The 18,395-nt window shown below is 38.1% G+C and overlaps 1 long non-coding RNA gene and 1 pseudogene across 3 annotated transcripts; both read left to right on the forward strand.

Annotated features, from left to right (window-relative positions):
- Positions 1-3,782: 3,782 nt before the first annotated feature.
- On the forward strand, positions 3,783-8,654 carry LOC110766449 (TMV resistance protein N-like; annotated as a pseudogene). Its single transcript, XR_015833533.1, has 6 exons — positions 3,783-4,555; positions 4,971-6,032; positions 6,170-6,442; positions 6,594-7,319; positions 7,410-8,149; positions 8,323-8,654. The product of XR_015833533.1 is annotated as a TMV resistance protein N-like (transcript).
- Positions 8,655-10,683: 2,029 nt separating this feature from the next.
- Positions 10,684-12,461, forward strand: LOC110773207 (uncharacterized). 2 transcript variants are annotated; one of them, XR_015833534.1, is made up of 3 exons: positions 10,752-11,035; positions 11,391-11,965; positions 12,193-12,461. It is a non-coding gene; the product is annotated as an uncharacterized LOC110773207 (long non-coding RNA). The 2 variants fall into 2 exon arrangements; XR_002529268.2 differs by having other exon boundaries at positions 10,684-11,035; positions 11,391-12,461.
- The last annotated feature ends 5,934 nt before the right edge of the window (positions 12,462-18,395 follow it).

Here is an 18,395-nt window from a genome sequence, read left to right on the forward strand (position 1 = left end):
TCTTCATATTTTGATATGTGAGTGGATATAACTACACAACCAACTCTGCTCTGAAATCTGACCATTTAATGGTTGATGGGTTCAGATATCTCCTCCTGATTGATTCCCACCAATATCTAGCATTTCTGGCCAAAAAGAAAGTGGTCAGGGTCACCCTGTGATCCTGTGGAACGGCCAACACCTCCATAATCCACTTTATCCTCTCTATCCACTCCTCAGCTACAACTGGGCCACCATCACCCTCAAAATCAGTGGCCCCTAACCTCTTAACCTGATTTGCGTAGCTCGGAGAAGGATCTCCGGATTGCCCAGTTCTGGATAGGGCCTGAGTCAACGACTCCAACAAATGACTACTCTACCGGTTCGAGTACTGGTGCTGAAATAGGAAATTCCTCTAGCTCGGGCGAGGGATTCTGTTCCCTAAGTCGGGACGACTGTCTAGTCCCTGTCCTAGTGCCACCACGCTTAGGGCCCATAATTCTGTCAAAAGAACTGACATTCCTTAAAACCGAGGAGTACCTATAATGCGGAGTCTACAGGAAGTTAACCTAATGCTCTGATACCAAGTTGACAGAACCCGACCCAAATTCCACTTTGGAATCCGAGCCGGACCCTGTACGTGTCCAACACCTGGCAAGTGCCGAACACAATTGACCTGATTGCCCTTATAGTCAAATTTCAATTAAAACTAGGGCTTTGACTTCTGCCGAAAATTCAGCAGAATTTTCCCTGTATTTAGACCAATCCCAACATTACGCCTGTCAGACAAGCACAAGAATATAAACACCAATTGCCAGCATGCAAATAATTTAATTATACAAATCCCTACGTTGGTACAAAGAGGTGGTAGAAGGTGGGCTCGGCCCGGTGGTGGCGAACTGAAGCACGTCTACTGCCTGGGGGCGCAAAACATTAAAAGGGTGAGTGGACCAAAAACAAAGTTTAGAAAATAGCATATAAACATACTAACCCCTCTGTAAAAACAGTTAAGAAACTATAACATTTCCTTATTTATAATCGTACTGAAATCAATGCAATTATATATATATATATATATATATATATATATATATATATATATCAATCATATACTTGATCAAACATTAAGTCTTTGAAAACATTGAAAACACTTTAATCTACCACCTAGGTGTACCTATTTATTATTCCGTCAATTCTTTATAATCCGTCAATTCCACTAGTTTCCGTCAATTCCTTTAGTTTCCGTCAATTCCATCCTCGTGCCACCGGAGTGACACATCCTCGCACTATCGGAGTGACACGTCCTAGCAGACCTCGGGAAACACAAAGTCAACCCGAGCCGCAACCCTAGCAGAATTCAGGGGACACTTGGTCGGCCTGATCCGCAATCCTAGCTAGACTCAGGGAACACTTGGGCCACCTGAGCTGCACTCCTAGCACCACATGGTCCGAGCGTCCCCAAGACTCGTGGGGCTGTGTCAAGCATGCTGACCTACCCAAAGGCAACTGGATGTCCGTCGACATCATTATAACCGAAGGCAACTAGATGTCCGTAGACATCGTTATAATCGAAGGCAACCATTTAAATCCGAAGGCAACATTTATTATACTGAAGGCAACCTTGGGTACCTAAGTGGTTTCTGAAATATATAAATATATTTATACGTATATATACCTTTTCTGAAAACAACTAGAATTTATAAAACTAGGTCTTAATAAACCTTAAAGTCTGCTGCCACTCAATCTAATAACTATCCCAGTTTTACTTTTCCTATCCTTTAAGGATTCTCAACTCGGCAGCAAATAAGTAAATATACTTAAAGCCAGCAAAATTGTACTGGAAAATATCAATTATTAAATACTTATTCAAGATCAAATAATGGAATTTAATTGTATAAACTCATTTATAAAATAAATAGTCCACTCACAGGTGATCTGAGCTAGCTGAACCCTTTGAAGATCCCTCCTGCAGGTCAACTGGTGCCGGGGTGCCTAATTCGTCTGATTTGGTGGCCAGAGGAGGGAGGACGAGAGGCTTGAAATTCAAAGAAAAACCAGCCAAATCCGAGCTGTTTCCGGTGGCTGGAGCTGTCGACGGAGGCGGCGCAGGTCTGGGGGGTGGCGGCGGGGTTGGGCTGGTCCGGTTGGCGTCTATTTCGTGGCCGGCAGAGAAGTGTGGTGGTGGCTATGGAGGAAGGAAGGTGGCTGGAAAAAAAACTGAAAGTGAAGGTGTTTTCGTGAGGAGGAAGAGAATGAGGGGAGAGAAGGGGTAATCGGAATTGAGCCCACTACGTGTCCACGGACTCGTTTCGTCGCGCTCTACGCAATGGTACAAACGAAAACTCCAAATTCTTTCCCGGTCAACAAGTCAATTTTAAACCTAATAAAATAATCCAAGGGAAAGTGAGTCTTTTCCTCTATTAAATTAATAGTTAAATATTAATTAAGGTCTAGGTTGTTACATCAACACATTCACACTATAGTGTAGGTACGTAGCATAAGACAGAAACTGTGTTGAGGTATAAAACAATACCATTAAAGTCAATGGGAAAAAGGGATAGGGAGACATAGAAGACCCCACTAAGATTACAATATCTATATAGAAAATGTTAACCTCACAAATCTTGATAATATTAATATATATGGTGACAGCTGGTAAACAAAGGAAAGAGTTCCAACTAATCTATGAAGCCTTCTCCAATTTATTTGTGGCTAAGCTTATATTTTCACCCTTCAAAATATAATTATTCATGTATTACCCGAATTCAAACAGTTTTTTTCTCCAACCTTGCAGACTCAAACTTTGACCCCATAGCTTTATTAAATTGTTAAAAAAATGGTTTAACTCTCTTTTTTTGGGCTTAATTATTGATATATCCCTTAAACTTAATTTGAGTCTCATTTTGTCCATAAAACTCAATTTGTCTCACTTTACCCTACAAATTAGAATTTTGTGTCTCATTTTGCCACATTGGTTAACTCAGTCAAAAAAATCTGTTAAGTATGCTCACAAGGCACATCTTGAGCTCACTTGATAATTGATGTGGTTTTCCACGTGTACAAAAAAAATATTAATAAAGAAGTATTTAATATTCCAAAATGTTAAATAGACATTACAAATTCAATTTTAAAAAACTAAAAAATTAAAACGATTGGGGTACATGATTGTTAAAATTGAGAGTGCATGGACAAACATGCTTTTAAGGGTAAGAGTTCAGAGAACTAAATTGAAATTAACCCAAAAATTAATAAAAATGAGTTTTGTGAAAACAATTTAAAATCTTAAGGTATGTTTGTGTAATTTTTGAAACCCCAGGGAATTTTGTGAAAATGCCAAAAACCTCAAGAGTGTTAGTGTAAATAACTCAATTAAAAAATATATAAAAAAACAAAAACACGTAAACTAAATTACAACATAAAAAATTTAGAGCTTCAAATATAAAGTCCCAAACATAGAAGGCGCCATGTACTGAAAGAAAAAGACACACAAACCAGCCTTAATAATAGTGAGGAGGTCTTAGTCAAAAAGTCGACGTTCCATCATGTATGAAAGAAAACACATCTGGGAAAAAAAGACGGGAAGTCGCCTTGAAGGTTCCTTACCGATAGATGCTTCACTAAATTAAAGACCGCGTCAATATGAAAAGAAAATTCAGCGTTTGTTGACTTGAAGTTGAAACGAAAGTTCCTCACTCCATTAACTTAATCACGTCCGCATGGAAGGTGGTAGGAAACTGCTTCGTGAAGAACTCTTAAATCTAACGAGGGCGCCACTACCATACCCAATTCTTTGAGCTTCTCTTTAGTTGATCTTGATGAAAGTACAAGTTAGTTAAGTTTGGCACATGGAGAGCACGTGAGTTTGTTGAGTTTGTTTAAGCCTTAAGCTATTTGTCATGCATATAAGCTTATTAGTTCTTACTGTATCGTTTTATTAAGAAAGAAAATCAATACAAATCAGATAAGATTCTCTCTGCTTCTTCTTCAATTCTTCAATGTTCAAATTCCTATTCAGGTTTATGGGGAGTTGGGTTACTCCCCCATTGCCAATTGGTTTTGGGATACCTCAACTTCCTTCATATCTGCCCCCTATGACAACCCAACCAGTCTTTTCTTCTTCTTCTTCTTTTTCATTTGAAGTGTTTTTGAGTTTTAGAGGTGAGGATACACGCACCAATTTTACAGATCATTTGCACGAGGCTTTAGTCCGTAAGGGAATCCGGACCTTCATTGATCGAGAGCTTGTAAGAGGAGAAGAAATATCACCAGCCCTTGTCAAAGCAATTGAAGAATCAAGAATTTCTCTCATTGTATTCTCTGAAAACTATGCATCTTCGAGGTGGTGCTTGGATGAACTTGTCAAGATCCTTCAATGTAAAGAATCAAAGCAACAAATAGTTTTGCCCATTTTTTACAAGGTGGATCCCTCAGATGTACGACACCAAAGAAGTAGTTATGGTGATGCATTTGTTCACCATGAACGCAAATTCAAGGATGACGAGGAGAAGGTGCTCATATGGAGGGAAGCTCTTACCAAAGCAGCAAATTTGTCTGGATGGCATTTCAAGGAAGGAGAGTATGTTTCTATCTTTATCATTTTCAAGTTTAATTTTTTTCTCTCTTGTTTCTCTAGTTACACATTTAACTGTTACTCATTATTAAAGAAAAGTATCATTTTGTAAAAATATAAAATTGTAGGGAGAGGATCCCTTTTTTTTTCTTTTTTTTAATTTAATATTTTCTATAGCTGTAGGGCATTATGTTTAATTTAGTGTCTTGATTCTATATTTCAGGGTTATCTATCTTTTTCAAGTTAACTTAATTTCTTTTTCTTTTTTACTTTGGTTACATTTAATTGTTACTCATTAAAGAAAAATATTATTTTGTAAAAATATACAATTGTAGGGAGAAGATTTATTTTCTTGGGTACTTTAGTGGTTGGATGTTTAAATTTGATTCATTAAATGTGTCTAATTTGGTTAAACTGGCAGTTATGAAGCTACATTTATCAACAGCATTGTTGATGGAATCTTGAGCCGAGTACTGAGACGCACATATTGGAATGTGGCCAACCACCTAGTTGGAATCCAGTCTCATGTACAAAATGTGAAAAAGCTTTTAAATGGTGATGGGAATGGTTGTCGCATGGTTGGGATATGGGGGACATCTGGAATAGGCAAGACAACAATTGCAAAAGCTATATGGAATGCAATTGCCCATGAGTTTCAAGGAGGTTGTTTCTTGCCAAATGTTAGAGAAGGAAGCTTAGTCCAGCTACAGGAGACTCTTCTTGATAAGATTCTAGGAAAAAATTGGAAAATTCAGAGTGTTGATGAAGGAATTGGTGTTATAAAAGAACGGCTGAGGCATAAAAAGATTCTCTTAATTCTTGACGATGTGGACCAATTGGAGCAGTTGGAAAAATTGGCTGGAGATGATTGGTTTGGTGAGGGTAGTAGAGTAATCATTACTACAAAAAATAGGAGATTGCTTGAGAATCGTGAAATTGAGTTGATATACGAGGTGAAGAAGTTAGATTACAACCAAGCTCTTGAGCTTTTCAGTTGGCATGCATTCCGAAGAAGTGAACCTTTAGAAGATTATTTGGAACTCGCACAACGTGCAATAGCTTTTGCTGATGGCCTTCCACTAGCTCGAAAATTTTAGGTTCTCATCTTCGTGGTATAGATATACGACGTTGGCAAGTTATATTAGATGATTACGAAGGAGAACCTTATACTCATATTGAAAGAATACTTCAAAAAAGTTATGATGCCTTGGATCATTGCACAAAAGAATATTTTCTCGACATTGCATGTTTCTTCAATGGTGAATATAAGGACTATGTGCTACAAATAATACCCCAAAAATTCATTGAAGAATTCGTTGATAAGGCATTGATAACTATTGAATGGAATTATAGGATTTTAATGCACGACTTGCTAGCAAACCTGGGCAAGGATATAGTTCACAAAGAATCCCCCAATGATCCTGGCCAGCGTAGTAGATTGTGGTTTTACGAGGATGTCAAACAAGTTCTAATGGAAAGTACAGTAAGTATCACATATGTTATTATATTCAATTTGACAAGAAAGAATACCTTATGTTACCTTAATTTTCTTAACAAAATGTGCTTGCATTTTGGTTTGTACAATGACTTTGTTTCCTAATTAATGCTTTTCCATCTTAGGGAACAAGAAATATTAAAGGCATCATGGTGAAGCTTCCAGAACCAACTGAGATAATTTTGAATCCAGAATGCTTCCGTAGTATGGTGAATCTTCAAATTTTCATAAACCATAATGCATCTCTATGCGGGCACGTTTACTATCTGCCCAACACGTTAAGATTTATTAATTGGGGTAGATGTCAGTTACAATCATTGCCACCCAATTTTCAAGGAAATCGTCTTGTTGTGTTCAATATGCCTAGCAGTCGTATCAGACAATTGGAGGGATTTAAGGTATGTATTTGAAATTATTTTCATCTATTATATATAATTTCAAATACAGTTGTTAATTTCAGAAGGAAAAAAAATGAAAATTGTTTTCTAAATTTTTGTCTTTTGAAGCGTGTGATTAATTATTTCCTGTTTTTGTGTTCTTGTCTCACAGCATTTGCCAAACCTGACATATATGGATTTGAGTGATTGTCAATCCTTAGAAAAAATCCCAGACTTATCCGGAATCCCAAACATAAAGTACTTGGATCTAAGTGACTGTACACGTTTGGTTGAGATTGATGATTCTGTTGGACTCCTTGATAAACTTGTTGAATTACATCTCGATGAATGCGTTAAGCTTACGAGGTTTGGAACAAGACTTAGATTGAAATCCTTACAAATACTTATTCTACGCGGTTGTAAAAGGCTTGAGAGTTTCCCAGAAATAGAAGTCGAGATGGAATCACTATGGAGATTGAATATGCAAGAAAGTGGCATAAGAGAATTGCCTCTATCAATTTCATATCTTACTGGGCTTGAAGAATTGGATCTTAGTGGATGCTTCAATCTTATTGGGCTTGAATTACGGCTGCTTTATTGCTGGTCCACATTACGAGTCCTTCATCTAGCTGGAATCAATTTTGTCACGCTTCCGGAATGCATTAGCAAATTTGTGAGCTTGGTCGAGCTTGACTTGTGTGATTGCAAGAGTCTTCTAGAAATTCCACAAGAAGTGCTTCCACCAAGTTTACGTACGGTATTCCTGGATAACTGCACATCATTGGAAAAAATTCCAAAACTGCCACTATCATCGGAGGTTGAGTTTAAGCATCTGAGTTTGATCAATTGCGTTAGATTACGTGGCTATGACATCACAGAAAATATTTTTCTGGATCAGGTTTCTGTCTCTTCTCTCTTTGTTTCTCTCTGTCTCTCCCTCTATGTTGTATGGTTAAGATGATGATTGTTGTAACCAATTCTATTGTAGGTATCTTCTCATCCGCAATCTGAATTTTCAATAACTCTTCCAGGTGATGAAGTACCAAAGTGGTTCAGCTGTTGTAAAGAAGCAATTACTCTTCCAGGCGTCGAATACTGTTCTAGGGTTGCTCGATGTGAAGTTTGTTTTGAAATTCCTCCAAATTTAGATTGGGAGACGTTAAGATTGGTTCTATGTGTTGTTAATAAAGGAAAGTCATATGTTGGTAGAGGCGAGGTAGAGTCACGTGTTCATATCAATAGAAAAATGGTCCAATCGATATTTATGAATGAACAGGAAACTCATGTGTCTCTTAGCTATTTTCCATTATTGAATCCGAGCAACTTACATGTGGGGGAAGAACTGACGCGATTGCAGCAAGGTAATATGTGTCAAATTATATTTGAGTTCCATGACATGCCCACACCCGTTAAAATCCTCTGCGGGGTCCACCTATTAGGCCACCAGGTTGCTGATGTCACAGTTGATTGTGGGCAAAGGCAGTGGTTGTTGCCTGATGCGATGGCAGCGGACGATGATATTCATGATGATCAACACCAAGACAACGAATTGCTTTCCTTGCCTTCAGCATCAGAGACTAGTCTTGGCAAGAGGCCTCGGTTATCAGATTTCACGGCACTTGATGATGATCATCGTGCTAACGTCGTCGACGTTGGTGATCATGAAGCTCAAAGAGGAGAGGCGGATCACCCAAAGAGGAGGCACACTGATCTTAACGAGGAGCCAAAGTATGTAAATCCATTAAATGTTGAATGATATCTTTGCGTTTTTTGTTCAATTCAAATTTTGTTGTGCATCTCCAGGGTATATGTTGTAGTTTTCAGGGTGTGAATTTTTTTTTCTTTTTGTTTTGGGTTAAATCATTTTTCTTAGCACTCAACATTCGATATTAAATTTTCAGGCAATGAAGTTCCAAAGTGGTTTATGTAAGCCCCAGGTTCAGCTGACGATACGAACCAAATTTCCAGGCAATGGTCTGGTAATCAAGAGGTGTGTTGAGGCGCCAGAAGTTTCTGAGATTCCATTTTAAGTTGCATAAGGCAATACCTTTCTTCTCAATTGATGCATCCAGCATTTATCCGCAGATGAACAAAAATGGTTGCAAGCTGGATTTATCTAATGCTTTCATTCCACACATGTACTTTGTCTATTTCATAATTTCCAATCAAGTTTTGTTGAAAATCAGACATTAACTGTAAACATGTACTTTGAATACCAGTTGCTGTTTGAATAGCCCTGGGACAGCTAACTTCTCCAATGGCTCCATTACCCAAAAAGAATTTGGCTTTAGCAACTAAGAAAAAGACGCCAGGAATTATAACTTCTTTCTTTGTTCACAAAGCGCATTATAATTCTCATTGCATGACCGGATAGCTACTGTAGATGTCGAATGTCCAATTTTATCCAGCAAAAATTACAAGGGGCATCTCATAGTCAAAAAGATAACTACAACTTACAATGTGAACTGACACCAAGTAAAACTTATGACAAACAGGAATAAATGTCCCTACAACACAAAAACAAAAAATCACTTCATACAGCATTATTATAACAAGAGAGAGGCACACAGCAGTGTAAATGTAGACAAATATGCACGGCAGAACCATGTGTCCATGGAGCGCTGCAAAACCGGCCACATTGCCGCAAAGAAAAAGCTCCGCATTGAAATGGCTCAAACCAACATGTTCAAGCATCACCAACTTGGTTATATTCCTACATAAGCCACTGTCCAACAAATACAAAAGCCTATACCTCATTACATCTTTTGATTAAACATCTTATTCAAATTTAGCTCTGGTCTTCAGAGAAATTAAACCCACAACTAAAAGCGTATATACATAAAATGCAAAATTCATACTAGTAATGACACATGATAATCTATAAAGAGATGCCTCTTCAATCTAGTGTTCGAACTGTGTGATGAAATTTTAACATTCAATCTTTCAACTTAATTTTCAATTAAAGATCTGTAAGTTAATAAATCTTATCTTCTCTCATTGAAAGCAAAATAAAGTGGCATAAATGGCAGTAGACCTCTTACAATTATGAGCATAATTACTAAACGGGAACTTCTCCATTGCGAACTCAGAAGATGCGGACTGGTTACGGATTTCTGTTTTTGACCGTGGGATGATTTCAACGCTTCAGATTGGATGTTTTTTTTTCTTCTTTTTTCCTCTCCCCGATTTTAGTCTTCTCTCTCTCCTCTCTCTTTTTTTATTTCCTTTCCTTCTATCTCTCTTGCTTTTCTTCTTCTTTCTCTCTTGCTTTTCTTCCTCTTGTTTTTGCACAAGCTGGACAGCTGTGGCCGCATCCATTTCGACAATGAGCTCGCGAATACCCTTGTCAATAGCCAGCTGAAGCCCCCAAAAAAAAAGCCCCAGACTTCAGCTTCAAGAATCTGCCCTTTCCCTTTATTCCTTATCTCTTCTCTCTCCGTTTCTTTTTTTTTTTTTTCCTGCGTTTCCCTATCCTCTCTCTCTCTCTCTCCCCTTTTTCTTCTTTCCTAGCAGTGGTCAACTATTACAAAAGAGGGTAAATACATTATTACAGTGGAGTTTTTTTGTTATCTTTTTTCTTCAGGCCACGAGGGAGAAATAACAGAGGGGATGGGGGGAGTGAATGGGTCTGCGTCTGTGGGTTTTTTTTGTTATCTTTTTCTTCAATTTTTTTACCAAAATAAAAATAAAAATTGAACAAAGGTAGAAGAAGAGGCCAATAGAAGCCGACGTCGAGACAATTTTTTGCCCCAAGCCAACCCCAGCACATTGTAGCCAAATCATTCTCAGAAAATGAAGAAGAAAAAATGAAAGAGAGAGGAGAGAGAGAGAAGGGGAAACGCCCAGTTTTCCAGCTGAGAGAAGAAGAAAAAAATCACCCATGACAAGAGGAAGAAGAAAAGAAGAAAGAGAGTGAGAGAGAGAGAAGAGTGAACTTTGGGAGAGAAAGAAGAAAGAAGAAGAAAAGCAAGAGAGATAGAAGGAAAGGAAATAAAAAAAGAAAGAGGAGAGAGAGAAGACTAAAATCGGGGAGAGGAAGAAAGAAAAAAAAAAAAATTCCAATCTGAAGTGTTGAAATCATCCCACGGTCAAAAACAGAAATCCGTAACCAGTCCGCATCTTCTGAGTTCGCAATGGAGAAGATCCCATTACTAATAATAATGCATTATTTTTAGCAGGAAACTAAAAGAAAAGAGGGAAATTGGCTCATATAGTCACTTGGCAAAGCCCTATTCTCATATAATCACTTTACAAACTTTAGTCTGATATAATCACTTTGATACTTGAAAGTACGAAGCTACCCTTCATCTAAATGGATGCTTATTGCCCACTGATTGCCCTCACTCTTCTCTCCCCCGCAGCTCTCTCTTCGCTTTCTCTCTCCATTGTCGCTCCATGACCACCACCCCTCTCTTTCTCCCTCTGTCGCGAAAACCCAAGCATCTCTCTCTCTCTCTCTCTCTCTCTCGATGCAGTCGATGTTAGGGTTTGTTGAGGGGGTTCTTGTAGGCCAATCTCTGCGTCCCTCAGCTGCCCGGCTAAGGCTGTTCCTTCCACAGCTTCCGCACCAATACCTACAAGCTTACTTTCATGGAATCCCCTTCTGGCATTAAGGTTAGCTTTTTCATTTTTCTACTTCTTTTATTTTTTATTTTTTATTTTTTATATTTTTTATTTCAGATCTTGAAATTAAGAATCATGGTTTGATTGAATATGAATATGAATATGAATATGAAATATTTGCTGCTTCTGTTGGCAATTTTCTAGTATTAGATCTAGCGATTTAGGATCGGAAAGAAAGGCCTCTCCTCTCACTCAATTACATTCTTGAACTTGAATTTGTGCTTAGCTTAGAAATTTGGACATGCGTGGTTGTGTTTGTGTATACCAAATTGTCATACAATTAGATTCATTCTTAATGCGCTGCTGCTTTCTTACTCTTTGTTTTGTGTTTGTGTGTGCACTGCAGATTATCTTGGTTACTCATCCCAGGACCGGCGACTTGCGTGAATCTTTGAAGTACATTTACAACTTGTATGTGGAATATGTCGTGAAGAACCCGCTCTACACTTCTGGAACTCCAATCAGGTAACTGGTTCAGTTTCGATTATCATAATGTAGTAAATGATCAATCTTCATAGTAACAAGTTTCATCACATAGGTCATAAATAGATTAGTCATGCCTACTACATGGATTTATATTATCAGTTTTATAATTCTCTGCGCACACTGCGTCCCATTGGGATGCTCAAGGAAAGAAACTTAATATTGCAATTAGTGATAAACAAACTGTCTCCTTGCATGTTTTTTCGCACTATAACAAGACTAATATTTGAACTAGGTTATCTCTTGGTTTAGAAGGCATGTTTGATGCTTGTCATCTTATTGTTATTGTTAGTATTTTGTAAACTCTGTTTGTTAGAACCTGTGAGTGGAGATATAGAAGAGTGTAGGATGTGGAAGGGTTTGAGACCAGGGGTAGTATTCCAGAGGCTACCTGCTCTGCCCCTCAAGATCTCAACCAATTGCAACTTAATACCTCAGGTCCGCTTCTCTTAGCTTTCTGGGATTCTTCTTTTATTGTTTTTTTTCAATTGTTCTTTTATTTGCAGGGGTAGCTTCTGAAGTAGATGTATATCTTGTGAATGAGCTCAAGTTTAATATTCGTGTTTATACATCTGTTAGTGGTTGTGTTTTGTGGAAATATATATTTAAGAAAAGTTAAATGTGTATTTGGCTTAATGTTTCTTCTTTTTCCTTCATTGTTACAGAGTTCCATGCATATCTGGCTTAATGTTTCTTTTTTTTCCTTCATTCTTCCCAATTGATTGCAAGTGATCTTTTCATGTTCCTGTTGTAAAAGCCCTTCTCTTCCCTGGAGCTGTTGCAAATGGTGCACCGTGAAATTACCAGATCTTCTAAGCTTAATGTCCATATATAGACGGAACCTAGCCTAGGTAGACAACATTGCACGTTTAACAGAATTGAAACACAATTAAATTACTCACGCTTGTAACTATCTGTTTTGATAAACATCAAATTTTATCTTCCTACTTTGAAATGTGTGTGTGTGATTGAATATTTCTCTGTTCCTGACATGAACACATAAGACATCCAAAAAAAAAAGAGACAGGTATAGTATTTAGCCCTGTGTAATGGATGCGCTCCAAGCATTTCTGGATTTGAGCTTGCTGAAAAACAGATACATCTGACACAGTTCTTAGGCAATCAACAGCAATCTAAAAGGGACAAAAAAGTGATTGTCAAAATCACGAAGCACAAATTACACTAAGCAGGTAGGCACTGTGGATAAAAAAGATAACCAAAGATGTTGGCTGATTCAATCAAAACAAACGGATGATCTAAATCAAATAAAAGACACTGAAAACCCATTAGTATTCTCAAATATAGGGACTAGCCATGACAGAGGACAATGAAAGCAGGCCTCCAATGGATACCAAAAGAAGCTCACAAAATGGTTTCAATAAAAACAGAAACGCAAAGAGAGGACTGTGAGAGAGCTGCTTGAGAGAGAGAGCGAACAGTGAGGGCAATCAGTGGGCAAGAAGTATCTATTTATATGAAGGGTAGTTTGGTATTTTCAAGTGCCCATGTGATTATATCAAATTAAAATTTGCCCATGTGGTTTTGCAAAAGTGACTATTTTAGACAATTCCCTAGTAACTTCCTTGGCCTTTCACATTATTTGTTGGCACGGTGGTTTGTCTGTTTTCTTTTCACTACGAGACGAGTTGTGAAAGATTTTAATGCCATTTTTTTCTTCTGTTATTAACTTTATTCCTTTACTTTTTTTGACACAGAGAATTTTAATGCCCACAAAATCATTACCGTGTTCCCTACTAGCTCACTCACTCGATGAACTATTAAAGTGGGAAGGGAGGACCCCCATCTTGGATGCACCGATACGCCGGATTTTTGGGGTATGCGCGTATCCGATACGCCCTCGATACGATACGGCTCCGATACGTATCCGATACGCCACGTGGCGTATCGTGGACTTTTCTGACCTGTTGACTTTGCGATACGGCTCCGATACTTCGTCGATACGGTCACGATACGGTCGCGATACGTTTTCGATACGTCAGGGGGTAAAAGTGAAAATAATTGGAAAATTTGGGGGTGGTTTTGAAGGTTATTAAATATTTGGGGTAAAATTAAAACTTAGAAGTTCAAACACTCTGCCTATGTCGAGAGGCTAGGTTTTTTTGGGTCTCATTCAAACAGCAAACAAAAACAGAAGACAGAGGAAGAAGGAAAGAGGAAGAAGGAAGAAGGAAGAGAACTCACCAGCGTCGTCGCACCTGGCCGTCGCACCCATAGCCGTCGCCATCTCAGATTCATTTGGGGTTTCTTACGCCGCAGCTCAAGGTTTTCTTTCTGTTTTCTTTTAATAAGCTGCTTTGCTGTTTTGTTAGTTGGGTTTGGGTATATGATCGGTGCATATTTACATATCATTTTGTACCCTTCTAGCTTATGATTTGGTTATGTTTTTGAGTTAAACTTGTGCTTTTAATCCTTTTTGTGTTTATCTTTCAGTTCATTGAGCTTTAGGTAATAATGAGGGCTTTGGATAGTAAATGATGCAATCCAAGCATGTTAAGGCCTAATTTGGATGAATAGATGAAGAGCTTAAAGACAAACTCATTTTGGCTACAGCCCCCTGCCAGTCCAGTTTCGTAGGTCATATTGCAAGCTTTGTTTCAGCAACCTACATAGCTCGGATGAGGCAACATTCTTCATGAACGTTGTTCCAATTGGTGTGTATTATGACATATCCAAAATTCAGCCCCATTGGATAAATCTGGAGTCCGTTACCTAGCAAACACAGAACCATGCTCAGGATGGATCTTATCAGCGCGCAAAATGAGTTAGCAATTTGTTTTGGCCTTAACTTCTTCCTCCGACCTTGGATTGGCCCAAATAACATATGGCTAGAAAGAAGACATTCTGAACTTCAATTTCGAGTGCTTAAAGTCCTAATTTGATTAAGAGAAGCCCAAGTTGTAAGCCCTTGAAGTTGCTGGTCATGCTGACCTCAGCATGTGCTGGTTGGATGCTTGGTCATGGTGAGCTAGGTATGAGCTATCATTTCTGGTTGGAAGCTTGGTCATGGTGACATGAAGATGAGCTAGGGCTGCTGGTGGGATCTATTGGTGAAGTGCATCAACCAATTCAAGATTTTCTAATACAAGTGCATCACCCAATTTAGATTTTCTAATACAAGTGCATCAACCATTTCAGATTTTATAAAACAAGTGTTGTATGCATTAGCCATATTGAATTCAGATTTTCACTTCCCCTAGGCCTATAAATAGGGAAGTTCTCTAAACTTGTAAACACACCCCAAGGGGGGGAGTTCTCAAACACTTCTCTAGAGCTCCCTTCCCTTCTCTCCCTCAAATTCTCTTAGTTTCATTTTCTAGTTTTCAATTGTTGTAATGAAATATTTGTGCTGAAATTCTTCTTAAGTTTTCTTAGTTCCACTTAACTTTTCATTATGTAAATTCTTTTCTTTAGTTTCAAGTTTGATTAGTTTCCAAGTTTCAATTATGGTTCATGTTCTTATTCATTATGCTTATAAGTTAATATGCCAGTTTGAATGATTGATCACCATTTAGGCTTGCATGTTAGCTATCTTGGTTTAAATTAAGAGTATACACCATGCTTTAATTCGAATTGAACTATGAATAGGAAGAGTATGTATGGACATTCGACAACAGGGATTAGATACATGCTTGGTTGTTTAAATTGTTCTTCTATGCTTAATGGGTTCCTAATGCTTAATTTTAGGTTAGACAACAAATGATCAAATTAGGGAATTAGGAACACAAAGTTATGACCAAACACCATGGCTTAATCATACTTTAGCTAGAATCAATCCGTTAATCTAATTGAACTTGGGAACTTATCTACTTGAGTTAGTTATTTTCTTTCTTTCTTGTTTTATTTATTTCCTTTCTTTTTTCGTTTCTGTTTTGTGTAGGGAAAATGAATTGGATCATTCAATCACCAATCCTCGTGGGATCGACCTCGCACTTACATATGCTATACTACCAAACGGCTCGTGCACTTGCGAGTATCACAAGTTGATGATGCAGCTTAATCCATTTTGGTGCAGCTGAATCTACACAACAAGTTTTTGGCGCCGTTGCCGGGGATCGGTAACATTGTTTGATTCTATTTGGCTTTCCTACTTTAATTTTTTTTTTTTTCTTAACTAGACAATTTCAAGTTTTAAAGTTAATGACGTTAATGGACAAGTTGTGTTTGTAGTCCAACAGAAAAGGACAATTGCCCAACAAGCAAGAGAACTGGGTTTAAGTCCCAGCTTACACAACCCATTGGTGCTTGTTGCTTTGAAGCATGGAATTGGACTTGTGTTGATTTTTCCTTTTTTTTTTTAGTTTTTTTTTTATATTTCATAATCCTTTAATTCCGTTTCAAGTTTTTGTGTGTGTTTGTTTTAGCAATGTAAATAGCTCAATAAAAATGGAGAGAGATGGTAACTTCAAAAATGGGGAGAAGTCGCGACCTCCAAATGCATCACGCTCGACCTAATTGCTTCAAGGGGGAGCATTTAAATCCTTTCTTTTCTTTGAATTCTGTTTATTTTCGTAGTTGTTTTTGCCTTTTGGTCCGGGTTGAGTTCTTTGTTTTTCTATGCTGAATCCAACCATATAAAGAACGTAAAATTTGGACTTACGGTTGGAAAGTTATAGCCTAAAAACTGAATAGAGGTCGAAGCTGAAAAACATAGAAACGATTCTGTCCAAATGGTGATAAATAGGTGATAGAAAGTGCTGTTTGTTTTTTTTTTTTTTTTTTTTTTTTTTTTTTTTTTCTCTTTGGTTTCTTGGTTTGTTTCTTTTAGTGCAGCAATTTATGTTGTTTGTTTGAATTTGTTTAGAGTACTTAGTTCATTTTCGTTTATGGTTTGTTGTGTCATGTTATCTTAATTTGTTTTTGTTTCTTTTTCTTACGAGAATATATTTTTTTAAAAAATTTAAAATAAAAAAAATTATTTTTCATATGAGCTGACTTAAGGTAACTCCAGTGAGCACCTTCGTCAATACAGTGTCTAGGAGTTCTTTAGGCGATACCTTCGGTGTCTAAGAAGTTTGGGTTTTAAGCGGGACCATTGTGACCCCTCCAACCTTCCCGGATCCCCTGGCTGTTTTTTCTGAGGCCCTTAACTGGTCATCCGTGAGTTGCTTGTATATTCGTGTGTTTTTAAATTAAGTTTTTTTTATTTTTATTTTTATTTTCTTTGTTTTCTTTTCTGTTAAGTCTTTGTTTTTGTTTTGTTTTTGTTTTTGTTTTGTTAAGTTAGTTTATGTATTTATTTACGTGGTATGGTTAGTTAGTTTTTTTTTTCTCTGAGTGTTAAAAACAAACTTTATTTCATTTCAAACATTGCATAAAAACAAAAAAAAAATAAATAAATAAATAAATAAATAAAAACAATAAAAAAAACAATTAAAAAAAAAAAACAACATCATCATCATCTTCTTCATCATCTTCTTCATCTCCATCATCATCATGGCTTGCCTCTATTTTCTCGCACTTGTAGAATCTGCAGCAGCTCCACATGGTCCTCATTTTTTCTCTGCAGTGCTTCCACATGCTGATTGGCACAGTAGAGCCGCTTCTGCAAGTCCGCCACCATAGCCTTCAAGGAAGCTATTTCCTCGCTCATCGCGGCACACTCCCTTGTCCTCGCCAGTAATCGCATGCCCAAATTGGTAGCGGAGACCGCGTGGAGCACAGTTAAATTGTGGGACTCCTCTACCGCTGCCTTATCAGACCTCTGTGCCACATGCAGATGATCTGTCGGTGTGAGCTTGCTGCCAATCATGCCTCCCAGTAGCGCTGCTCTGTTCGGCACTGCCTCAGCAAAGTTCGGTATTGCCTCAGCAAAGTTTGAGGCCGTGCCGTGATGATATGAAGAGTTTGGAAAGACAGTGTTTGGAGGAGCCCTTGTCTGGGCATTCGGTGGTGCAAGTGAGAGCTCAAGGTTGAGATCATCAAGGTGAGTGCATGAGGATGCCATTTGTTTTGCTTCTGAATTTTTTGATGTTTTTCCTTGAGTTTGCAGGAAGAAATGCTGGGTATCATCCGCTTGCAGAGGTGTGGTTTAAATAGACATATGCTGATGAGAGAGAGCCAACACCATTTCGGATTTCCCGGACATGCTCGACCTAATCGCTTCAAGGGGGAGCACCTTTACTTTTACTTTACTTTTCTTTTTTCCGTGTTTTCTGGTGTTTAATGTTTTTGCCCGTTACTTTCATTTTCTAGAGCTTTGTGTTTTTGCTTTTCCCTTTCGGCTATCATCTTTATCTTATTTTAGTTAGGGAAATGTGTTTTCTTTTCCGTTTGTCGTCTTTGTTTTCTTTTTCTTTTTCTTTTTCTTTCTGCAACCTTACTCTTTTATTTCCGAAACAAAATAACGAAAATACAAAAACAACAAAATAAAATAAAAACAACAATAATGCAGTAGGAAATCATTTCTTCTCGGTGCTTGGTGTCTCGACCATTGGAGCTTTGAGTTTGGCCCTCTGGCTGTCCTCTTCCGGGGCTTCACGCACAGCTTCTTGGGGCTCACCACTTGAGCTCCCAAAGATCGCAATCTTAGCTTGAGCGTAACTACTCTCGCGATCTGCTTGTTTGCGTTTACCCGGTCGGTCTAGGTCTTCCAGCTGTTTTCGCATGTCGCGAGAGTACAACTCTACCATCTTTGATAGGTTTCTATTCTCGTCCCGCAATACTTCTAGCTGGTGTCGATTCACCTCCACTATCCTTGACCTCTCCCTTTTCAAACTTTTTATAGCAGTCTGACACTCCTCAACCATACTTCGCTCTGCCGCCAACTGACCTTTCAGCACCTCTACCTCATGGGACTTCGCAAGTAGGCGATGACCCAAACTTGCGACTGTTGCCGTACTCTGCACGC

This window comes from Prunus avium, chromosome 2 (assembly GCF_965620075.1).
Source record: "Prunus avium chromosome 2, drPruAviu1.hap1.1, whole genome shotgun sequence".
In the NCBI taxonomy this organism is placed as follows: Eukaryota; Viridiplantae; Streptophyta; class Magnoliopsida; order Rosales; family Rosaceae; genus Prunus; species Prunus avium.